Genomic DNA, 8,918 nt, shown 5'->3' with positions numbered 1-8,918 from the left:
GAGCTTATTGTTGGCATCCAAGTTGGCAAAATGTCAAAGAATTATGCAATTATCATTATGGAGATTTTAGTCACTCTGCAGAAAATTGTATAACTCTAAAATTAAAGGTCCAAGATCTTATAACAGAAGGATTGCTATGTTTTGAAGATGGGAAACCTAAGCTCCTAAAAAACTCAGAACTGGTCGAAAAGGAGAAATGTTCAAATTATTGTCTGTCTCATGTTAGTCAAGAATCAAACATTCAAAGCAAACATTTTGGTCATCATTCACAAGGTCTTAAAGAGAGCAAAGTAAACAAGTGTAAGGAGACAATGATGTCAAGGGAAATTTTACCCAAGTTTCCTTCAATTTCATGCGGCAAGTTATATCCTGAGTTACTTAAAGTCCAACTTATTGCCCCATGTCAGGCTAAGCCTTTATTTCCTCCTTACCCAAGATGGTATAATGAGAAAGTCTTATATGACTATCATGCTGGAGCACGAGGGCACTCCATCGAGAATTGTGGTAACTTCAAACAAAGAGTTCAAGACCTTTTGGTTAAGGGAATCATATAAGTGGATGTTAGTCTGTCTGTTTTGGTCAAAAAATCGAGAATCAAATCCCAAGGTGGAGTTGATAGTATCAAGATAAATGAAGTACATGCTGCAGAGGAATAGGAAAACAAAGTATTTGAGCCAAAGATAAAACGTTCAATTTTCAATACCTCTTTGATTATAAATGATAAAGAAGTAAAAGGAGAGGTGATTCGAGACTGGCCCACAGGTTTAAGAATGAATGGGAAAGATGCAACTCTGAAAAAACCTCAAACACCTGTATCAGATTTTATTAGGACCAGTGAGGCAGTGGGCAATACAAATAGTCTGGATACAAAAAGTCTGGTGAATACTACTTCAATTACAGCTGCAATATGTGTTCAGAATCAGGACAAGGCTATCATCCTTAGTAAAGGTTATTCTGAATCTAAAAATGAGCTCAATTACCAGCCAGAGAAGAAAAAGATAATGATGGAGACTGCTCAGAATAAAACAAAGAGTTGTGTATCTGAAGGCTTACCCAAAGAAGTTGACACAAAAGATGATCAAGAAATGGGAGGCAAATGAGGAAAAAAATCTTGGGCCAATTACACACCCAACATTACTGGAATGATGGGGTAGGCTAAATAAATAAGTGGAAGTTGTTATCTACCACTATAGTACCTTTCTATTTTCAGCATCCTGTTTAAACTTTTTTTTGTTCCTTTCTCCGCCTTTTATGCAATAAATAAATTGTGTTGCTTTTAAGGTTATGAGCATTGAGTCAATTTTGCAATCTTGCAGTTCTTTGAATATCAACTGGATTAAAAAGTTCTTCATGATTAGAGTTATAATCTTTGACAAAATATCAGGATTGAAAACCAGAAAAATAAGGACCTTTGACCTTACCTCATAAGAAATACACTCAAACACTGTCCTATCACAAATATGAGATAGCCTTCTCCTATTGAAAGGAATTACAGAGCGTACAACATGGGGCATCGTTGGTGTATTACATTACAAAACTGACTAGAATATTTTTTTTTATTAATGATGTTCAATGATGAATATAATCTTTACAAATAGTTAAATCTAGTTTAAGTCAATTGCTTGGGAATTGAACTCTAACAAAGAGATTTTCTGAATTCTACCAAAACACCTAGACTATAACAGGTTCTTCTTAACTAGCTTAAGAAATTGGATTTGGATACCCGTGTTATATTATTATATATACAATAAAGCTTGAGTTATCCCCCTAAAGCAATTGGTTAATAGCCCCGACTTTATGGATAATTTTCAGCTAGTTTGTTATGCTTGAGTTGTCCCCCTAAAGCAATTAGTTAGTAGCCCCGGCTTTATAGATAATATTTAGCTAACCTATTATATTATATGCAATAAAACTGTCCCTCTAGAGCAATTGGTTAATTGCCCCAGCTTTATGGATAAGTTTCAATTAGCCTGATAAAGGTGATTATATTATTATATACAATAAAGCTGAATTCAGCTAGCCGAAACGGAAAATATGTTAAGAGATGGATTAAGGGAGTTGCGAAATACCTGTTATAGTCAACTTCACACAAGCATTCAGAAATTTCATTTTTTAGACCGATATCTTCGCACTACTTTGGTTAGATAAGTCTAAATGAAAGATTCCAGAGAATTGAAATGGAAGTATTCTAGAAAGTCTAGTAACCGTTATACTAGATTATGTCATTTTGTACCCATCCGGTTAAAATACCAAGTCCTTAAAGTGAGGTAGTGACGAAGTTCACAAAGAGCGAGAGAGGAGTGACATCTTAAATAGATGTAACCATAGAAAATAGGAAAGCTATCCTGAAACTAAACCAAATTTTGATACTTGTCAAAGAGCTATAATTCTCAAACATTACAGAGTTGTTGATTCTTTTGATATTATATGAATTCATGCTTATGATTTGATTTTATTGTGAACCTGTGATATGCAACATTTTACAAAATTCATTCATTCTTTGATAAAGAAAGGAGAAAAAAACATTTTCAAACAGGACAGTCTCAAATGAGAAAAATCCTTGAAACAAGTTGTTGTTTATTCTACCTCTATTGTAGAAAAAAAAACGAGACCAGAATGATGAAGCATTTCACTTTCTTGAAAGAAAGTGGTCCAAAAAGCCAGAAAGTCTGGAGAATTGAACTTGTAACACTCTCCTGTGACATTATTAGCAATTTATCACGAAAGATTATCACTTATCTCATGCTGAGGGCGATAAGCATCACCATACAAATTATTTTCCCCAACCATCAATCCATGTTCGCTAGAAGATTACATCACAGTGCTATAAGTCCCATTAAGGTGTATTATGGGAATGAACAAGTTCACCATCTGCACTATGGTTATACCATGATACTAGCTCAAGTCTTGATACACCATTGCTACTTCTTCCATGCCGATCATTTTCCTTGTCAGGATTATATCCATTATGTCCTTTAGAAGATTGCTAGACTTGAATTTGAGGACTTATGGCACAGAACAAGGCATTGGAATAGATCCTACACTTATAGACCTTTCATATGGGGTAACATTGGTTACAAGATTCTAAAAGTATAGATAACCGATTTTATCATCAACTAAACATTTTCATGGTTCGAGAAGAATGGGATATGTAAGTGTGTATCTTGAAACAACAGAAGAGGCAGTCACTATAGCAGTCATTGCAAGAAAATGAACCAACAAAAATCTTCTAGTTCATCCCGATGATGTTTATTTCTTCCAGTAAGGTTGTTACACTGGATTCCACTGAAAACAAGGTCGAATATGTCAAATCTACACATCAATTGCTTCAACCGATTACCAATCAGTTCTTACGTATCTTCTTTCAAAGGTATGCCAAAACAGTAGAAGGCAACCTCTGCATCACCGATCATAGAAAAAAGAGACAGGACATTGATACCACCGGGGAACATGTCTCTAGCAGATCCTCCTCATCGTGTATGGTTTTTAGGGAAACCTAGAAGCATTTCCACCTTATCAGGTTCAAGTGGAACAACTTTATTTCTTTCAACCCATACCAGATTTCAATTCGGTACTCATCACGAACATACTTCTGGACACTCAAAGGTGTCTCATCATCATAAGCTTCAAGAGCCTTACGGATCATTTCTGTCAATTTGGAACTTTTGTACATGTTTGTAAACAATTCAACTTTGTTCTTGGATCCCAATAATGCCACCATTTCTTTGTCAATAGAAAAGCATCATGTATGGTGCGTGGAGGAAGTAGAATAAGAGGAAATTTGTTCTCAATTGGCAGATTATGAATATAGCTCCTTTTCCGTGCAGCAGCACAAGAATACTTTGAATCTACAAATTTTGGCTCTACATCGAATAAATACCATGATATTTTGGTCCAAACACCAACTGGAGTAAGTGTCATATTCTCGTAGTAGAAATAAAAAGGCCCAATAGCATCTTCTGGAAGTATTCTTTGAGTTATCTGATCTGGTTCGGTAAGAACCCCAAAACCAATCATTGGATTTAGAAGATGAACTGTATGATCTTCTTCATTAAGAAGCTTCTTTTCAAACTTACTCTGCTTTTTCTTTTTTAAAAAAATCATAGCCCGAGTTTCGTCTTTTCTTGTAATTGGAGTTATTGCATAATGGCTTCCTATATTTTACCGGAAGAAGTGTGTCAGCAGCCTTAGCCATTTGAGCAACACATATAAAATCTGTCAACTCTGCAATTGATGAATCCATACCATATCTCTCCATGGCTATTGAAGCCTCAGCCTCTGAGTACCCCATTTTCGTCAAGTATAGCAGTTTATTCTCCTCATCAGAATCAAAATTTAGGATTTTCTCGGTATCAAAAAAACTATCAATATTTGTAAAATCATACTAAAAGATCACTTCATAATCAGATTAGTAGTTATTAGAATCAACATGTTGCATGGAAAAGTATATTCTATAAATAGCCTTCATTGAAAACAAGGTTCACTATGTCGGCCTAGAATGAATTACCAAGTGATTTATACCACTCTGTCCGACTAGAACCCTCCAGATCCAAAAAAATAGACACCTCATTCAGAAGAGGCACATATCTCAGACATTTTCGTCAAAATGATTGATTACTTCTTAAGTTTGTGACAACATGAAGAGAATTCCTCAAGTTACTTTACAATGTTGTTTAGTGACACCAGAGTGAGAGTATTCAAAATAAACAGATTTGGGGCACGAATAAAGCCACAAGTACCCACCACAGTGCATTGTCAAGATTGGACCTCGTGGGGATCATGATATTGAAATCAAACAAAAATTGAAAGTAAGCCTTACAGTTTAGAAGGTTGGGGGCATTTTTAAGGCCAAATTTGGACAGATTCATACTGGACATCTTGAAAGCCCATTTCAACCTGAAATTGAATGGTGGGGCATTTTGAAAGCTCATAGTAATATGAATATTTGGGCATTCTTGGAGGCTCATCTCAGCAAGAAGTAATGTTGAGCACACTTTTAACATTTATATCAGCAAATGTTGGGGCATTTTAAAGGTTACTTCAGATAAATCTATGTGGGGTATTTTGAAAGCTCAGATTAACAAGAAGAAAATGATGGGGCATGCTGAGAGCCCATTTCAATCATAATTAGGAATATTGACACATTTTGAATGTTTGTATTAGCCAATGATGGAGCATGCTGAAAGCCTTTTCAATCAGAATCAGGAATGTTGATGTATTTTGAAAGTTTGTATTAGCCAATGTTGGGGCATGCTGAAGATGCATATCATCTTATGAAAAAAGATCATTGACTTGAGCAAATATTTCCAATGAGATAGAAAGGTATGAAGAATGAAAATGTTGAAACAACGACAGTCGAGCTGATTATACATAATTGCTTCTTTCATCAGGCAGTTGCACTAGGGTCCTATTGTTGAACAAATATTTACTCAGCAAGTATGGTTTCATATACCTAATTTTCTTAACCATGTGTCACATGACAACATGTTCTTTGTTAAGCTACACCACGGTTGCATGGATAAAGATGGTCCTCATGCAGACTAGTCGATCCAGGGTTCAGTTTCTCAATATCTTGGCTTTGATTGGTCTTTTGTGTGTCAGTAATGATTGGAAATATTTCTTTGAGATTCCTGGCAGTTAGTTTCAACCATATTATTGGGGTTACAAAGCTGTTTTGCACATCAGTTTTTTCTTACTTGATGGCATTGAATAAACAGGCTCAGCTTATGTTATTCTTATTCCCGTTGTTATTGGGTTATCATTGCCAGCCAGGGCGAACTGAGTTTTCATCTATTTGGTTTATCATGTGCGTTTTATCTACAGTAACAAGAATTCCATGGACCTCTTTCTGTACATGGCTCCTATATTGGATGTGTTTCTACGTCCTAAACACTCATTATGGAAGAAAACGTGGTCGGTATCACACTTGCCTTTTCCTAAGATGATATCAATATCAGTTAGTGTCTCTTACTCAATTCGACACTTGCATATTTTGTGAATTTGACCTAGTTTTGGTCATAAAACACATCAGTATCCCATTTGTATTCTCACTGAGTTTTGTTCTCAAATAGTCTTGTAACATCATACAAAAGCTTTGAACACTATGAAAGATCTTCACTGATGAGAAATATGGGCAGAAGCCACAGGAGATGATAAATATGTTGTCAAATGCTTTACGAACATCTGAGAAAAAACCACATGAAATGATGAATGTGTTGTCAAGTGTTTTATGAACCAGTTATTCTGATGTTGAACTAATGTTGTGATCATATGGTTTCCAGTTATTGATGCAAGATAAAGTCTGTCTTCTTCAACTCCCAAGGTCAGAAGTGAGATATGATGAAGATTTCTTTCCACAGAAAGGAAGTAGAAATTTGAACGAAAAGAAACTAGTTGAGCCAACTAAGGTTGAACGAAAAATTATTGTTAAGCATCTCGACATGATATGGTCCAAGTTGCCTTGTTCGAAATCTTTTAGATGTGGAGACATGAAAGGAATTAGGATACATCCTCCTTATGATGTGTTTCAATAGTCAAATCAGAACAGACGTTGATCTCCTAATTAATTTCTACTGAGTTTACCATATCTACATCTTCACTCTTCAAAAATGATAGATTCTATTTTTAAAGATGATAGATTCTCTCTTCAAAGATGATAGATTCTCTCTTCAAAGATGATAGATGCACTCTTCAAATATGATAGATTCTCTCTTCAAATATGATAGATGCACTCTTCAAAGATGATAGATTCTCTCTTCAAAGATGATAGATTCTCTCTTCAAAGATGATAGATTCTCTCTTCAAAGATGAAAGATTATCTCTACAAAGATGATAAATTCTCTCTTCAAAAATGATAGATTCTCTTTTCAAAGATGATGGATTCTCTTTTCAAAGATGATAGATTCTCTTTTCAAAGATGAAAGCTTTATTGGATTTCTACACAAGTCCAAGCAAAGAAAATAAGTTGGTTTTATCCACGACAAAACGGAGCATCAAGGTCATAATTCTGATTACAACAAGAGTTACATAAATGAAACATTTCTTCTGAGACTTAAATGAAGCAAAGAAGACACGAAAATACAAGTTGATCATATGGTTCTTCAGAAATATAGCATAAGTTGCTACACTCCAAAGGTAACCCTGGAAATAAATGATCAAGTGAAGGAAGACAAGTTCACCACTTTGAAGTCAAATGAAGATTGCATTAACATTCATGCATTCATAAGAACATCATTTGCACAATAGACAATGTATTACATTAATACATTTTATTGCATTCAAACATAAGGTTTTTTCAGATTTTCATATGAAAAAGAAAAGTCATGACGCAAAATACCTCACAAGAAGAAGGTAGAATTCAAAACCTCAAATGCAGAAATCATGAAAACATCTGAAGAATAGATGGTTGCAATCCATAAAAGAAACATTATTTTAAAATGGGGCATGTTACCCAATCAACCAAGTTATTTTGGAAAAAAAAATGAGAAAACGATTTCCAAAATTTCTCATTTAATCTTTTCTAAAAATGAAATTGTTGAATAGTAAGAAAATGATTTCCATAGTTTCTCACTTAGTAAACTATTTCCCACATCTATAAGACCTACAGTACATGATGTTTTCAAAAAGCCTTCGGGAGCTTTTTGATATTTAAAGCCTCCAGGTCATCTGTAAGACCTGCAGTGCAAGATGATAAGACCTCAGGGCCATTCATAAGACCTCTGGGCAGAATGTTTTCAAAATTTCCAGAAGAGTTCATAATGAGAAGAACTCATCTGAAGAAGGAAGAAGAAGTTCATAATAAGAAGAACTTGTTCAACCTTTTGCTCAAATTCATCATTCGATGGATCAACTTTTCCAGAGAAAGTTCATAATGAGAAAAACTTATTTGAAGAGGAAGAAGGAGTTCATAATGAGAAGAACTTGTTCAACCTTTTGCATGACTCTATCACAGAAGGAGATAGATCAGCATCAACATTTCCAGAAGTGTTCAAAGTGAGAAGAACTCATCTGAAGAAGGAAAAGAAGTTCATAATGATAAGAACTTGTTCAACCTTGCCTTAATTCATCACATATGAAGCCAAATTAACAACCCCTCTTTTGAAGATCAGTATTTCCAGAAGGAGCTCATAATGAGAAGAACTCATCTGAAAAAGAAGAAGAAGTTCATAATGAGAAGAATTTGTTCAACGTTTTGCTAGATTATATCACAGAATGAGATAAATTGTCATCCCCAGTGGAAAAGTTCATAATGAGAAGAACCAATCCCAAAAAAGAACTTGTTCAACATTTCCATCCTAATCAAGAGAAGTCAAATGGACAAAAACTTATCGTCTTTTTCATCTTTGCCCTATTCTTGTTAACACAAAAATAAGCAAAGAGGGGAAGCTGAAGACACTAGTTTTTGTCCATTCGTTTTTATTATTATTAATAATTAATATTAATATTATTATTATTAATTATTAATTTTATTATATTATATGCCATTTACAATTACAAATCCTGGAGGCCCGAATACAAAACAGATTTGGCCCAACCAAATGGCCCAGTAAAACCCTAAACTACTATGGTTTCCATCATCTCAGCTTACATCCGCCAATGATCTCAACCATTGGATCTCTAAGATCCAACGGTCCACATGTGGTTCCAACTAATGCATCTAGGCCAGCGTCGCCTCCAGATGCTTTCAGCCACCCCACGTCCCACTCTACCGACGCATCCCAAGCCAGATGGGCCAACCAACCGCTGCTGATGCCCAACCACCTTCTCTCACTCTCACCGAAGCCTCCCGGAGTGCCACGAAGCCACCCACGTCGAGCTCTATGGTGAGTTACCACCATAGCTATGGTGACTCACCAAATTACCCTCTATTACCCGGTCTGAGAAGGACATTATGGTGGCTATAAAAGCCACCACCGAAC

The sequence above is a fragment of the Hibiscus syriacus genome, unplaced genomic scaffold, assembly GCF_006381635.1.
Source record: "Hibiscus syriacus cultivar Baekdansim isolate YM2019G1 unplaced genomic scaffold, ASM638163v2 tig00013040_pilon, whole genome shotgun sequence".
NCBI lineage: Eukaryota > Viridiplantae > Streptophyta > Magnoliopsida > Malvales > Malvaceae > Hibiscus > Hibiscus syriacus.
The sequence above is the reverse complement of the archived record's forward strand: the minus strand, read 5'-3'. Positions refer to the sequence as shown.